Raw genomic sequence first — 16,447 nt, forward strand, 5'->3', positions numbered from 1 at the left:
TCCTAGAACAGACAATGTCCTCGACAACAACTCCACTCCACGGCAAAAGCAGAGGGATTTCAAAGCTTTGTTTGTCACATCAGTCAAGGCTGTCACTTTGGATAGATGTCAGGGCAGTGGGGTCTGAGTTTGCAGCTTTTGGATGTCTGCTGAGATCTGTGAACACAGCCCAGAATGCCTTTTCTTATATTCCATGTCACTTACTTATTCCCCAGATCTTTTAGGATGCTGGCCATGTGCATAGCCCCCAGCTAGGTATGGAAGCAACTCATTCATTCATTCATTGCAGACAGTGTATTCAGGTGTAAAGAAGTTTAGGACACAAAGATGAATGAAATAGGGTCTTCACCTCCAGGTTTTATAAGATCCCCCATTTATAGAATAATTTACCAGATACTCAGGGCTGGAATTTGGAGGAGGTGAGGGAGGCACTTACCTTGGGTGCAAAATGTAAGAGGGCACCAAAAAAAATCAGTAATCAAGATAATATACTGGCCGGGCACAGTGGCTCACGCCTGTAATCCCACCACTTTGGGAGGCCGAAGCTGGCGGTTCACCTGAGGTCAGGAGTTTGAGACTAGCCTGGCCAACATGGCAAAACCCCGTCTCTACTAAAAATACAAAAATTAGCTGGGTATGGTGGTAGGCGCCTGTAACCCCAGCTACTCAGGAGGCTGAGGCAGGAGAATTGTTTGAACCTGGGAGATGGAGGTCGCAGTGAGGTAGGATCGTGCCACTGCACTCCAGCCTGTGAGACAAGAGCAAAACTCCATCTCAAAAAAAAAAAAAAAAAAAATGTGTATATATATATATATATAAATGTGTGTGTGTGTATATAAAATTTATAAAATCAAAATTAGTGCAGGAAATTACAACGTACGAGATACGAACATTTTAAATAAAGACAGGCTGTTGTGGATTGTTTCACTCCCCTTCAGTGTTGTGCAAGGGAGCACAGTCAATTCCAATCAGCAAGGGATACTTGGCCAGGAGGTCTCTGAAGGGGAGGTTTATGTGGGTGCAAATCAACTGGGCCACGGGGAGCATTATATATAGTTTCTGTGTGTGTGTGTTTCGGTTGTAGGGTCTTTATTGACTTTTTTCACTTGGTCCAAAATATAAGAGGATATCTTGATCATTGTATTTAGGGGCGCACATCTTTCCTTGTGTCTCAAGTTCTAATAATAAGGCGCTGCTTGCGCTCTTTCCAGATCTTTCACTTAAGCCTCACATGGCTACAAGTGGTGGATACTATTATTCTTCCTCCTCCTTGTTTTACAGAAGGGAAAAGTGGGCCTTGCAGAAGCTTGGCAAAATAGCACAGGCAGTAATATTGCAATACAGCCATGTAATACTTCAAGATGGTATATGATTAAAGCTGTTGGCTGAGAATATTTGGGAAAATTTTAGTTCTGGTGTAACAAACACTGTATCACAGAGACAGTACTACATGCTGGGCTTTCAAAGAACAGGTAAGTGCAGCACCCCTCCGTCCCTCCAGGAGCTCAGGGGTTAATGCGAGTAAATGATTTGGGTCTAAGCTGGTGAGTGCTGTCCAGAGGGTCCCAGGGAGCTGTGGCTCCAAGAAAGGTGGAGGGGATGGTCAGAGGCGCCTGGGGAAGAAGCTGGGGTCCCGGCCAGAGAAGACCCAGTCTAACCCCAGGGTGCTCCAGCCTCCATTAGAACAGGAGGCTGATGTCAGGGCTGTCTCTGAGCCTGTCTGCAAAATGGGTGTACAGCAGTAGATGTGCCCTACTCCTGTTAACCAGCTGCCGCGAGAATCAGATGACATGCTGCAAAGGAAGGCGCTTTCTACACGGTGCATGTGCTGAGGCGGGCGGATCAGTTGATATCAGGAGTTTGAGACCATCCTGGGCAACATAGTGAAACCCCATCTCTACTAAAAATACAAAAATTAGCCAGGCCTGGTGGTGGGTGCCTGTAATCCCAGCTACTCAGGAGACTGAGGCACAAGAATTGCTTGAACCCAGGAGGCAGAGGTTGTAGTGAGCTGAGATTGTGCCACTGTAGGCTGGGCGACGAAGCAAGACTGTTTCAAAAAAAAAAAAAAAAAAAAAAAGAAATATATATATATATATATATATATATATATATATAACATATAATACGCACACACACACATATATATATATGGGGGCTTGGACACAAAGAGACAATAGGGTCCTTACCTCTAGCTTTTGTAAAACCCACCATTTATAGAATAATTGAATAGTGAGCTTTAATAATTTAATGGTGGGAAAATGTCTGTTTTAAAAATATACAGTGCATCCAAATCTATGAAAAGTTCCCATCCACCTCTGTGTCCAGCCACACAGTTTTCCTCACTAGAGATAACACCCTTAGCAGTTCCTGCTGTCTCTTTTCAGAGGTGGTTTTTGGTGTACACACAGATGGGCAACGCCACGCCCCACATGCCGGGAGTACTACCTTTAACGGATTGATAATGAAGCAGAGCTTCCAGCACATCATACAATGGGGAACTCTTGAAAATGGCTGGGAAATGGAACATCTTGGGCATCAAATTATACTCCATCAGTAATTCTAAACCAGGGTTTCTCGACTTCAGCACTATTGTATTGATATTTTGGGCCAAAATGTTCACCGTCCCAGGAGGTGAGAGTAGGGAGGGAGCTGTCCTGTGCGCTGTAGGATGTTCAGCAGCAGCCCTGGCCTCTACCCACTCAATGCCAGGAGCATAAGGCTCTTCCCACTCCAGTTGTGGCTGCCAAGAATGTCCCCTGGGGGAAAGGGAGCAACATCACCCCCCATTAAGAACCATTGTTTTAAACCTTGTGTGACATCTGTAGAAAACTGGCAGATAAGAGAAAAAATGTAGAAGATTCAAAGGGACAGGAAAGAGAAATCTGTGAAGGCAATGGAAAGAACCCGTAGTCCCAATTACTTGGGAGACTGAGGCAGGAGGATTGCTTGAGCCCAGGAATTTGAGGTTGCAGTGAGCCATGATCGTGCCGCTGCACTCCAGCCTGGCAGACAGAGCGAGACCCTGTCTCGAATGAACAAACAAAAAACTCAAAGGTTATTATTCTGTAACTATTGAAAGAATCTTTTCATGAAGGATGGTAATAACCAGCTTTCTATCTCCACACAGGGCAAAATAAGAAGTAGGTTTAAATGGAAGAGAAATTAAAACGACATACAGGTGATTAAATATTAATAACAGGCCCTGAATGGCACTTTCTTTTCTAAAGATCTTCATGAGCAGAATAATCTAGGATGGCTAGGAATTGTTCCCTCAGGGCTTTGTGGTTAAGAGTTCAGAATCTTCAAGTAATGAAATCTGCATTAAAAAATTAGCCAAAACTGTTTATTCCATAATCATGTCTATATGGTGCTTTTAAGAAAACATTTTTTTTCTTGCTGTAAAAGCAATACATATTCACTGTGGAAAAATTAGACAATGTCACTAAGCTTAAAGGAAGAAAAATTTAAAACACCCTCATCCCACTAACCAGTGAGATACCATGTTTGATACTTTAGTGAATTCATTTCCGAATAATTTTTTCTATGTTCGTAAAGGTATGTGTGTAGATATAACTATACTATGCCTACATAGAAACAATGGATCACTCAGCACATAATGCTTTGAAGCTTGCATTTTTTTTCATTTAATCCACTGCCAATGTCTTTTTACATCCGTGTGTACCATCATATTGGTTTTAATTCTTCCCCTGCACAGATGTCTTATAATTTAAAACATCCCCTGTTTTTGGAGATTTAACTTGCTACCAGTGCTTTGAGATCATAAATAATATTGCAGCAAACTTTCCCCAGTCAGGGGTTTGCACATCATTCTTCCCTTCCAACCCCCACTCCCCACCCCCCAGGACAAATTCTTGGACATCAAGTTGCTGGAGCACATGATACCAACAGCTGTGGGACCCGGAGTAATTGGTGAAACTGTGTATTTGTAAGGCATTGGGTAGGAAAAAATGCTAAACAGACCACCAGAAGACTGCTCAATTTACATTCCCATGGGTGGTATTGGTTTTTGCTTTTTTTGGTTTTGTTTTCTAATTCTTGGCTAAAATGACAATTTGACAGGCGAGGGTGGAGGGTGTTCAGAGAGCTCTCTCATTCTGTTGAGAATTGCTTGGCCCAGTTATGGGCCTTGTCTGAATTGCCGGTTTGCTGTAATGTTTTTTACAATTGAGCAATCAATTGTAAAAAAGAGAAGGTGAAACTAACCTACTGCAAAGAAACTGCTCCAGGATGAAGAAGGTTGCCTGTATTTCGTCATTTCAGCCAAGCCGGAACACAGAGCAAGGCTGTCTGCACCGTGCTACCATCCTCTTAAGGCTGCAGGGCATTTTATATACCCACCACCTCCCATTGATTCTGGAAACTCCGGCCACAGAATTCCGTGCAGCCCAGCCCCTGAGGGTGGGGCGTCCTGTCTCCCGGACGCCGGGTTTTCTCTGGACACGAATGCCCCGGGGGTAGGAGGCGAATGACACTGGCACGGCGGGGCTCCGGAGCCAAGAGGTGACCAGGCTGGCTGGGCAGGGCTGAGTGGCTGGGCCGAGCACGTGATGCTCCCAGCCGGCCTCCGGGGCCCTCTGGGCTGAAATCGACATTTGCCTCTGGCAGGAAAATGAGCTTGTCAGTTTCTGCCTCCATTAGACCCTCAACCCAAAGGAGCAGGAGATTTCGGTAGCGTTTTAACTTTATATCTCAGAATCTGAAAGTGGAAGGTAAGCTGCTTATATCACTCAGGAAAACAAATTTGAGAGGAGTGACCTAGTAAACTACACTGCGACTTTGTTGATTTTTAAAATCTGGTGTTGAAAATAATTGATCGCTGTGAGAGTCAAGGGCTGTATTTATCTCCAAATTAGAGATTAACCTTCTGAACAGAAATTTGGTTAATTTGGAGGGAATGATGGTATAAGGGCCAGGGTTAAATATAGAAGGACACGAAAGCTGCTGGAATAAATTGCAAGTAAACTTAACTCTAACCTGCTTGTAAAACAATCTATTTCATGTCTCTTTCAGGGCTGTGAGCAAAGGGAATGTTATAATTGTGATTTTTAACTCAAGTGAAAGTAAATGAATCTATTTGCAATTGGAATACAAATAAAAGCAGTCTTTGCTTTTGTCCTTTTACATTTCAAAAATGCTTGTGTATTTTGGCAAAATAAAAGTTTATATGTGCACTGCTTAAGTTTGAAATATGCTATTTCAAATTTACAAAATTATCACAGTTGTAATTTTCTAAAGTCTTTCTAGGCAAGGCTGTTTCAGTTGTGAATGAGAAATGTTGACATTGTACATATTTTCTGTGATAGTAAAATGACTCACTTCTTCAGAATGTGATAAAAATTAGAAAATGTGAAATAATGAGTTATTGTGAATTAACTCAAGTCTGAGAGATTAAATGCCTTGCCAGAAGATGTAAGAAAACAGAGACACAAATACAGCCATGCTCACGTAATAGTGCTTTATTTTAAATCATCACATATTTAAGTAAGTAGAAATACGTGGTGTCACCATTTTTTTCCTTTGGCAAATACAAATTAATATTGGAATGCAGCTATTCAGACTAATCAAAGCATTATTCATCCGTGCAATTAGTATAATGTTCCATAATGAATTGCTTTGAACTAAAGTGTTTGGTATAATAGTCGATATACGACTTGAAACACAGAAACTCTATACAAAGTATGTCCATGCTATATTTTGTGTCATTATGATTTGCACAAAATGTTTATTTCTCCACTGCATTTGATAAATACTAGTTTTAAAATAAAACATGAAATTGTATTTCCTTTCACTGTAATCCCCTTATTGCTAATTCTTTCGAAATCCTATTACACGCTTGGAGCCTGTGATAATTTGGATTTCTCCTCCTGTGTGTTGTTTTTCATAATTCTTCGCGAAAGGTCAGGCAAGCTGCACACATCAAGCGAAACGGCCTGAGGGGCGGCCAGCGCGAGGGTTTCTGGCCATCACCCCTCACCTCCCGTGACTTCCAGGGTCTTTCCCCCACCCCGCGCACACCGCCCTGCCTCGCCCGGAAGGCGTCACGTGGCAGCGTGGGGCCCGCCTCCTGGTGATGTCACGGCGCTCGCAGCCGTCGCGCTGAAGAAAGGATGCTCGAGGATGCTGTCCAGGTGGGCGGCCGCGGGTGCGATGCGGCACTGCAGGTAAGGGGCGCGCGGCGCCTGGATGCCCTCCCCGGCGCCCCCGGCAGCGCGGTCGCTTCAGGTGGAGCCCGGCCTGCGGGCCTGCAGCCCGGCTGCGCCCCCAGAAACCCAAAGTGGGGCCTCTAGCTGCTGCGGCGCCTGCTGCCCACAGCTGCCTGCTGCAGCTGCATGCACCCGGCGGGGGATGGCCCGTGGCAGGCCCACGCGTGAATTGTGTCTTGGCACGTCCGCCCGGAGAAAGTGGGCAGGGGCCAGACAGAAAGACAGGGGGAGGGGAAAAAACCCTTCTGGCGGGGAACAAAATCTGAAGTGACCACACTGCATGCATTCTAAGTAGAGAGAGGGGCTTTTAAGAGGTAACTATCAAGTGTTTGCCTAGTGTCATTCTGCTTCTTAAATAATGACATGTTTACTAATTACAGGCCTTTGTCCTCAGTAATTAGCCTCATTTCTTTCAAAGCAAAAGCGGGCTGGGGAATGGAAACTTCTTGGTTAGCAATTTAAGAGCCAGATGTTCAATCTAAATTGCTTTGCATTATTTTGCAAGGTTCCAGCATTTACAGGGCATACGTCAGAAATGTATTTTTTTTTTTTCCTTCCAGGTGTTTTAAGTAGATTAAAAAAGAACAGTATCCAATAAAATAAAAATAAATTGCAGCTTCCAAAGATAACATGTGAGTGTAAGAGACAGCTACATCTCTAAGAATCAAATGATCTTAAGCAGAGAGTGGGGGTGGAGATAACACCAAAACCTAACAATTCCCCGAGTTCTTTTTAATTCTCTCGCTGATAATTCGCTTACTGAATGGAGGGGCTTGATGACTCAGCGACAGATGGAGGGGGGTCAGGTGACTTCAGTTCTAGCATGACAGTGGGTGGGGGATTTTAATGGACTCTTTCTAGAGCGTTTACATTCCTTTCTCGGGGTCAGGAAGAAACTATAGCAGGACGTGTGTGTGTGGGCACCCTGGGGGAGAATGTGGCATTTTTTTCCCCCTCTAAAACCTGACCCTTCTGGAAGGTTTGTTGTCACTAAACTGTATTGGAACTCACATCATGAATGATTTGACCAACCAGCAACGTTGGGGGGCCTGTAAAGCAATGCTATTTCCATCAATAATTGAAGGAGGCATTTCTTTCAGAATTTGGGACACCCAGATGTGTTGCTGCAGTAATTTAGTAACTTGTTTGTTGCCATTTTCTTCCTTTGGTTCAGTTTGGTTACACAAATTAAGATCCCTGGGTTCCTGCCCTCTCTTCTCCCCCAGCTCAACCCTAGATAGAGCAAAGCAGATGATAGAGGTGGATCTAATAGAGACCTAGATTCCACTTTTGGCATTGTGACTGTGCAGGCTTGGACATGTCATTTTGTGTATTTGGGTCTCGGCTATCTTGTCCTCAAAGTAACAAAGGGATTTAGGTCAGGGTGTCTCAACCTTGGCACTACTGGCATTTGGGGCCAGATAACTCCTTGTGGTGATGCTGTCCTGTGCATTGTAGGATGTTTAGCAGAATCTCTGACCTCCACCTACTGGATGCTACTAGCACCTCCTCCCTCAGCCCCCAGTTGTGACAATCAAAAATGTTGCCAGACATTGCCAAATGTCCCCTGAGGGCTCCCTTGCCCCCTGTTGAGAACCACTCATTGGGATGATCTCAAAATGTTCTTTGGGCTCCAATAATTCATTTTCTTATGATTGGTTTGATGCCAAGCCCTTGATCAGAAATCTGATTCCCTTTCTTAATATCGTATATATTGGAAAACACAATGTGAAGGCGTTTTTATGTTGTGAATTTCCAGAAATAGCTTCTGTGAAAAGGGGAGGAGCTGTTTGTATGCCATTTGTAGCTGGGAGGCTAGCTTGGCGGAAAGGAGAGTGTTAGGGAAACAGCAAAAATCAGAGCACTAGATGAATGTGTGTTGAAACCTGCCGGGGCTTCGTGCTCAGCAGACCTGGGGCACGTCCCTGGACATACTCACTCTAACCCTGGGTTAGACCTAACAGCTGGGAGTCCATTTCCTTGTCTGCAAAAATGAGAATAACAGTGTCCACTCGGAGGTGTTGTGAGGAAGAAACGACACGACGTCTGGTGCTGGTGCGGGATGTGGTGAGGATGAGAGGGTTGGTAATGTCTATGCAGCTAGGAGGAGGCAAACACAAACTGCCTGCACCACCAGCGACACGGACACTCGCTTAGGGCAGACATGGTCGCATGCTTTAAGCTTCAGTCCAGGACTTGCATCTAAAGATCTGGCTTTGACACTTAGGAGGGTGACCATGGCTGCATCACTTCACCTCACAGAGCTGCTGTTGGATCTGTAAAGTGGGGCCAGCTGTACTTGCTGACTCTGCTTCCTTGGCTGTTGGGGAGGGACGGACGGAAGCGAGAGGGTCTGCAGACTGGGAAACTCCCGAGAGACAGGAAGCAGGGATGGCAACAGCGTAGGAAGGCGGGGACATGTTTACTCTGTGTGTGTGTGTGTGTGTGTGTGTGTGTGTGTGTGTGTGTGTGTGGCAGGGGGGCGGGGCTTAGAATGGCCAGAAAACATTTCCTTGTGCCCCAGGCTTGGGACTTTGATGTGTCCCTCCCCTGCGTTCCCTTGCCATCAGCTTGCTCTCTCTCTCTCTGTCTCTTCTTTCCTGGCACCATGAAAATGGTCTCCTGGGGGAGGTAGAAAAGCCCTGGTCGGGGAGGTTGGCCTTCGGTGAGGAAGACCCACTGTGCAGAGGGCTGGGGTGAGAGCAGCTGGCTCCATCCACTCCCCATGCCACTGTCCTCACAGGCTTCAGTCCACGGTCATCCCAGGGCAGGCCTGTCACGCTCCTGTGTGCCTCTGGTGGGCTTGGTGCTCTGTGTGAGCCATCTGGCCTTGGCTCTTCAACAAGGCAATATCATGAAAGAAAATTTTGAAAAGGGAGATGGGGTATTCTCCATCAAATGAGACTTAGGAGACGGAATAGCCAAATATCACTGTGGCCCTCGATTGGATTCGGCCCGAACAAACGTGTAACAGGCATTTTGGGGACGTGTAACAGGCATTTTGGGGACGCTTTGATGTGACTGGCTATTAGGTGACACTAGGAGACTGCTGCTGCTTTGATTAGATGTGACAGTCTGTGATGTGGTTGGCAGCCCCTCAGACAGACGCAGTGATCCCCGCCCCTGGCAGCTGCAACTTGGCATCACCCTCTCCCCTGAGGTTTGAGCTGGACCAAGTAATGAACTTCCAATGAGTATGTCTAGCAGGGGGCGGGGGGGGGTGGTGGCATTTCCACCATGAGGGTGTAAAGGAGCTTCCACCTGGGATGTATTTTCTCTCTTGGGTTGCTTACACTGAAGCTGCCATGTCGTGATCAGCCCTACAGAAGGGTCCATTTGCCGTGGTGAGGACCTGAGGTCCATTCCAACAGCCCGAGAAGAACTGAGGCCTGCTGATGGTGTGAGGGTGTGAGTGGGCTTGGAGGCAGACCCTTCAGGCCCAGCTGAGTCTTTTTTTGTTTTTTTTTGAGACAGAATCTCGGTCTGTTGCCCAAGCTGCAGTGCAGTGGTGGTGATCTCGCCTCACTGCAACCTCTGCCTCTTGGGTTGGAGCGATTGTCATGCCTCAGTCTCCCCAGTAGCTAGGAATGCAGGGACACACCACCATGGCTGGCTAATTTTTGTGTTTTTAGTAGAGATGGGATTTTGCCATGTTGGATCTGGTCTTGAACTCCTGACCTCAGGTGATCTGCCTGCCTTGGCCTCCCAAAGTGCTGGGATTACAGGCATGAGCTACTACACCCAGCCCCAGTTGAGTCTTGAGATGCTTGCAGCCCTTTGAGACACCTTGAGCTGAGGCACCAGCTAAGCCACTCCAGGGTTCTTGACACAGAAACAGTGACATGAGACATGTTTGTGTCCTGCTGCTATGCTTTGGGGTAATTTGTTAGGCAGCAATAGATAGCTAATACATGTGTTTATGTAGAAAAGTATTATTTTTTAGAGATGTCTACTAAAGTGTTTAGAGATAAAGTGTCATGGTGGCAATAATTTACTTTTTTTCTTTTTTTAATTTTTTTTTGAGATCTCTTTAATGTATGACTTAATAGGAGACAGATGAATTCTCATACTTGGTTCTACATTCAATCTGTTTCAATATCGCATGTCATGTAGCCTCTGGAAAATTCCATTGTATGCTCATGAGAGAATGAACTCAGAAAAAGGCAAATGACAATGTCAGAATATTGGGAAATGTTTTTGACATCATGGAGTCCCTTAAAGGGTCTTGGGGAGCCCAAGGAGTCCCCAGACCACACTTTGAAAACCAGGCTTCAAGATCAATAATTGACTTATAAATGGTTCAGTTAAATGAAGAGAGAGAAAGAGATAAAGCAGATAGAGCCAGATGTGAACAACTGTTCAGTCTGATTGGTGTTATTCATTCTGGATGATGTTCTGTGTAATTGAAAATGTTCATAATAAAAAGTTAAGAAAAAAGAAAAGAAATGTAGACCCTTAGACACGTTGGGGATTCTGATTGAATAGGTCTGGGGGTGAAGCCCAGGGCTTAACCTGTGCTCCAAGTGCCGCCATCACATGGGCCAGAGCTCACAGGCACTTTGCCCCAGAAGTCCTCACCTTATCTGCCTCCTCTCCACCTGTCAGCCTTGCAGTAGCAGACTAAAGGGGTTTAGTGTGATGACGCATCTATTCTACCAACCTGGGGGAAGAGGTGTGTGGGAACAGTCCCCCCTCCTATCCCTTCCCCTATACACACTTTCTCTTGGTAACAAGACCGTTGTTTAACCACATTTTCAGTGGGTGGCTTTTTTATGTGCAGGAATGGTTTTTTTTGTTTTTTTTGTTTTTTGTTTTTTGATTGTGATAAGTATTTTTTTAAAATGACTTCCATTTCTTTTCTTTTTTTTTTTTTTTTTGAGATGGAATCTCTCTTTGTCACCCAGGCTGGAGTGCAGTGGCTCGATCTCGGCTCACTGCAACCTCCACTTCCCAGGTTCAAGTGATGCTCTTGCCTCAGCCTCCCTGTAGCTGGGATTACAGGCACGCACCACCACGCCTGGCTAATTTTTGTATTTTTAGTAGAGACGGGTTTCACCATGTTATCCAGGCTGGTCTCGAACTCCTGACCTCAGGTGATCTGCCCGCCTTGGCCTCCCAAAGTGCTGGGATTATAGGCTTGAGCCACCGCTCCCAGCCCCTTGATTACTTCTTCATTCAGCAAATATTCCTTGGGTCTGTGCGTCTAGGCCAGGGTTTCTCAACCTTGACACTATGGACGTTAGGGTCCAGATGATTCAATTTTATGGAGGGCTATTCTGGGCAATGTAGGGTGTTGAGCAGCATCCCTGGCCACCATCCACTAGATGCCAGTAGCACCCCCTCTCCCAGTTGTAATAACCAAAAATGTCTCTAGACGTTGCCAGATGTCTGCTGTGGGACAGACAGTATTGCCCCCAGTTGAGTCCTACAAGTCTAGGCAGTGGGATACATGGTGGGACCAAATGGACAAGGTTCCCACCCTCACGGGACTGATTCGAGCTGAGGGAAGAGGAAATAGCTGTTGGACAGGCTGTGTGTTGACTGAAAGGATGGACAGCAAAGGATGCACAGCAATGGACTCCAAACGCTGGTTAAGGAGGGCACGAAGGCCTCTCTGAGGGGGTCGCACTTAAGCAGAGATCCGAATGGAGAGAGAGCCTCTTGAACATGGTGGGCTGAGTGCTCAGGGCTGAGGGAACAGCCAGTGCAAAGGCCCTGAGGCAGGGCAGGACAGGAAGCGTTTGCAGATAGCAGGGAAATCAGCATGTGCAAAGAAGAGCGACCCAGAGAGCAGGGATGGGGAAAGGTACTCAGAGGGTCGCAGGGGGCAGGCCATCCTGGAACTGGCAGTCGTGGTGTCAACCCTGGATTGTCCTCAGTGTAATGGAAAGCCACTGGATGCTCCTGTTTTGGGAAGTGACATGTTGAGACTGGGTTAAAAGGACTGGCTGCTGTCAGGAGCAGTGTCAGAGGTGGGTGAGAGAGAAAGCAGGGCGGCCAGCAAGGAGGCTAGGAGGTGAGAATGGAGGCCAGATGGGGAGTGGCCAGGGTGACCAGGTGAGTTGGACTGAGCAGCTAACCTCTTTAGCAGCAATGTTGTCGTAGGTGCCAGAGTGGGCCCTTGGTGATCAAAGAAGCCTGGCGTAGGAGGGTCACATGGTAGCATGTAACTACAGGGCAGGACGTGGAGGCTGCACACGTGTCCTCATGCACCCAGCTCAGTCGCATCATCACCTTTGATGGGCGGTGGCTCCCAGGGACAGCAGAGGAAATGGCCATGCACATTCCCACATGACACCTGAAAAGCTCTCTTTCCAGCTTCTTGTGGCTGAAGTCTCCCGAGCTGTCAGGCCACCGGTGGCTCCGGTGATTCTGGCTACACAGCTTGCTTGCTGTCCTCGGGCCCAGCACATTTGTTCTTGCCACTGAGTCTCTAAATTGGCTGTTCTCGGTGGCTGGAGGGTCAAACCCCACACCTGTTCCCTTGTTGCCTTCTCCAAGTGGCCCTCATTGCTCTGCACTGCCTGTTGCGTGCACTCGTGTGGGATGCAGTGACCTGCAGTCGGGGGTTCACAGAAGCCCCTGCCTGCTGGCTTGCCATCTTCACACTGTTCTTGAGAGGGTCCTGCCCTGCCCCAGGGCCTTTGCACTGGCTGTTCCCTCAGCCCTGAGCACTCAGCCTCCTCGTATTCAACAGAGAGCCTGCTGTTGCCTGGGTTGAAGGTAGATGTGAGGCCGGAGCCTTCCTCACAGAAGGGACTTGAAACCCTCTTGAAGCTGCAGAAGAGGAGAGTCCTGGAAGGCTGGGGTCAGGCCCTTGACCTGCCCTGAGGACGACACATGGGAACAGCAGGGTCACGAAGGAGAGGCTGCAGGTAGGCATTCCCCCTGAGGATAGTTTTCCGCTCTTCCCATCTGCGGCAGTTGGGGCACCCAGGATGGGTCTGGGGTTTGCTGATGTAAGAGCCACCCTGACACCGTGTTTCCTTGTCGGGGAGGCTGCTCCTGGCCCTGGGTGCTGGGCCTATGGCTCCTCTCTGTGGCTGCTGCCCCACTGGGCCTTGCCTGCAGTTTTGCGATGCTTCCTGATGGCCTGACTGTGTCTTCCTACCTCTTGGCTCTTTGCTTCCCTTCTGGGTTGATTTGGCTAAATGTGAAAGTTATTTTTCGCCCTCCACTCTAACCCTTGGAGGCGCTGGTTGGGTGAAGAGGCCTTTGTGGTTAGCAGATAGGAGGCCCAACCGCCACCATGACAGCTGGGAGATTGTTCCTCTTAGCTTAGTCACGCCATGCACCAGCTCCCCTTTTACCCCAAACATGGGAATTGGCTCAAATGTCAGCCCCTGTGTTGGTCAGAGTGGCCTGCCTGTCTTCACTATGGCGTCCCAGGACACCAGGAACAGCACATGAACGCTGTTTTGGGTGCCTTCCAGCATTTAGCCTTTACACACTTGCTAGTCATGAGTGGCTCCTGAAATTTTCTTTTTATCCATGGAGGGGGTGTGAACCTTGGCTAAGCACAAGATAGGTTGTTGTGGAGAAAACCTGTCAGAAAATGGTGAAGGGAAGGCCAGGCCGTGGAGGTGCCAGAAGAGCGAGGGATTTCCCATCTGCACTGTCTTCAGCAGCTGTGATGGCTTGAACTGTGTCCCCACCAAATTCAGAGATTGAAGTCCTAACTTTCAGTACTTCAAGATGTGACCTTATTTGGAGATAGGGCCTTTACAGAGGTCATCAGGGTGAAATGAAGGCATCAGCAGCGTACATCCCTCCGTCTCAGACTTCTGGCCTCCGGAACTGGGAGAAAACCCTCTTCTGTTATCTGAGCCACCCAGTCCGTGACACTTGGTTACGGCAGCCCTAGCAAACATGTGCAGCAGCATTTTTTGTGGGTGTGTGAGAGGGCAACCCAGGGGCCTTTCATCAAGCTATTCTCACATGGTTTAGGAGAAACGTGGCCCCCAGTGCCCTCTCCATGGAGGCACGTGGCTCTGGGTCCTGAGGTGGCAGAGGCCTGCCTGCTGTTGTGGAGAAAGGCCCCTGGACCTGGGCTGGATCCAGCTGCCCCCTCACTTGTATGTGAGACTTAACCTCTGTGCCGCAGTTTGCTTCTTTGTAACTTACCTGTAACGTGGGTCTGAGGGAGGCAGTACTTCATACACGGGGGTAGTGCTTAGAATGAAGCCAGGTACACTGAGCCCTGTACAAAGGCGTTGTGACTATTATTATGGGAAGAAGTCTCTGGGGAAATTCCAAACCCTTGGCTCTTGGTACCAGCAACACAAACACCTCATGGCCCAGCCCTCCTGCCCCTGAGATGGGGATGTGAGAACACTGAGGCCATTGTGTCATCCGAGGCCACATGTGGTTGGGCTCATCCTGTTTCCAACACGTGGGCTGGGTTTCAACATGGAACGAACGACTGCATGGCCCTGGGTCCATAGGAACCCTGCCATGGTCACACACCAGCTGCCCAGTCCTATGGAAGCCAGACTGTGGTTGAAGAAACACAGAGAGTGCTGGGGGCAGGGCCGGGGCCGGGGAGGAAGTGGGAGGAGGAAAAAGGAAGTGTCTCTGCTGGCTTGAGGCAGAATTTTGAAACAGGCACAGTTTCTTTCTGAGCATCCTTTTGCTCTGAGCTTCCCCCTGTTTGAACCTCCTTGGTCGTGTGGCCCTCCACCCCTCACTGGGGGCCACCACCTGGCTCCCGTCACTGTCAGTGCCTTCCTGTCTTCTCCCCTCTGGCGTTTGGAGGGTTAGCTGGAAGGGGTGGAATGAGTCCTGGCCGCCTCATCATCCTAAAGGTGTCCGCATTTTAAAAGCAGGACTCAAAATGATTACAGATGAAATGGAAATTCCTGGGGTTTCAGGCAAGGTGGAATAAGGCAGTGAAAAGCTTTGGTATTGGAGCCAGCCTCCAAGATGGGCCTCGACCATCCTACCTCTGGGTGTTCACGCTCATGTGTGGTCCCCTCCCATATGGAACCATTCAGGGCTGACCTGTGTCACCAATAGGATACCGTGGAAGCGACAGTGTGTGACTTCCAAAGCTAGGTCATTAGAGACCGTCCTGGTTCTCTTGGACCACCCCCTCTGGAGAAAGCCAACTGCCATGTCATGGGGACATTCAAGCCATCCTGTGGGGATGTCGGCGAGCAAGTTGGTTGCAATGTGAGGGAGCCCCCGTCCAGCTTTCAGGTGACAGCAACCCGGCCTGACATCTTGATCACAACCTCCTGAGAGACGCTGAGCTAGAAAGACCCAGCCACACTGCTCCCCACTTCCTGACACATAGAAACTGTGTGAATGGTCAGTGTAAATGGTAATTAGTGATGCAGCATCAGATAACTGATATGACTGGTAAGGGTCCAAAGCTTTCCTGGAGGGGAGGCCCAGTGCTGGTCTCTCCTTGGGTTAACTTCCCAGGCTCTGGCCATAGCTGCCTTTGTTTTGCCCCTTCTGAAGCTCCAGTTTTCTCTGATCGTTCCATAGTTGTTCATGGTATTTTCTCTCTCTTTCATTCCTGGGTTGGAGAGGAGAGGAGAGGAGAGGAGCTTCATGCAAAGTTTAGGTCTATTGATGATAAAAGTTAGGGCATATTGAGGATGAGTTTGGGTATATAGATTTTTAGTAAATGGGCAACGGCCTGTATTTCATGAAAATGTATGTCCCGTGTATCTCTTTATAGCCTGGAGACTTCAGTAAAATATTCCCCAAATGCCAATGGGGTTTGGCTAGGCGTTACTTTGGGCTCTCGGCGTTCACAGATGCAGGAGGTCATTTTTGACGCGAGCAGCCTCCTTTCCTCCAGCACCAGAGAAACATGGCGCAGCCTGTAATGCAGCGTGGAGCGCATGCCCTCTGCCCGCTGCACAGGGGATTTGCCGACTCCAGCGCCTTTGCTTCGTCAGGGCTTTCAGACTTCTGACCTCATTTATTTCAGTGGGAGGTCATTTTTGCAAGAGAGGATGCAATGGGTGTTTGAAAAGAGAAAGTATTTCACAGGCACTTCAAAGAAGTGTTGCAAGCATGCCAATGAGAAACCTCACTTTTGTAAAGTGAAGCAGTGAGATTTAATTTCAGCTGATGGCTTGTTTGGATTGCCTTTGGTCAACTTTTAATTGAAATCCATGTGCAGAAAAGTACATAAAGCGTAAGCGTGCAGCTTGATGAATTGTCACAAGGTGAACACACCTGGGTAACAGTGCCCAGATCCAGAA

General features: G+C 47.9%; 1 protein-coding gene across 1 annotated transcript in view; it reads left to right on the forward strand.

Annotated features, from left to right (window-relative positions):
• Positions 1–4,296: 4,296 nt before the first annotated feature.
• Positions 4,297–16,447, forward strand: part of CLCN4 (chloride voltage-gated channel 4) — an 80,559-nt gene continuing 68,408 nt past the window's right edge. Inside the window, exons 1-2 of the mRNA XM_010352866.2 lie at positions 4,297–4,733; positions 5,922–6,185. The gene's annotated coding sequence lies outside the window, so the exon portion shown is untranslated. The remainder of the gene's footprint in view (positions 4,734–5,921; positions 6,186–16,447) is intronic.

The sequence above is a fragment of the Rhinopithecus roxellana genome, chromosome 7 (genome assembly GCF_007565055.1).
Source record: "Rhinopithecus roxellana isolate Shanxi Qingling chromosome 7, ASM756505v1, whole genome shotgun sequence".
In the NCBI taxonomy this organism is placed as follows: domain Eukaryota; kingdom Metazoa; phylum Chordata; class Mammalia; order Primates; family Cercopithecidae; genus Rhinopithecus; species Rhinopithecus roxellana.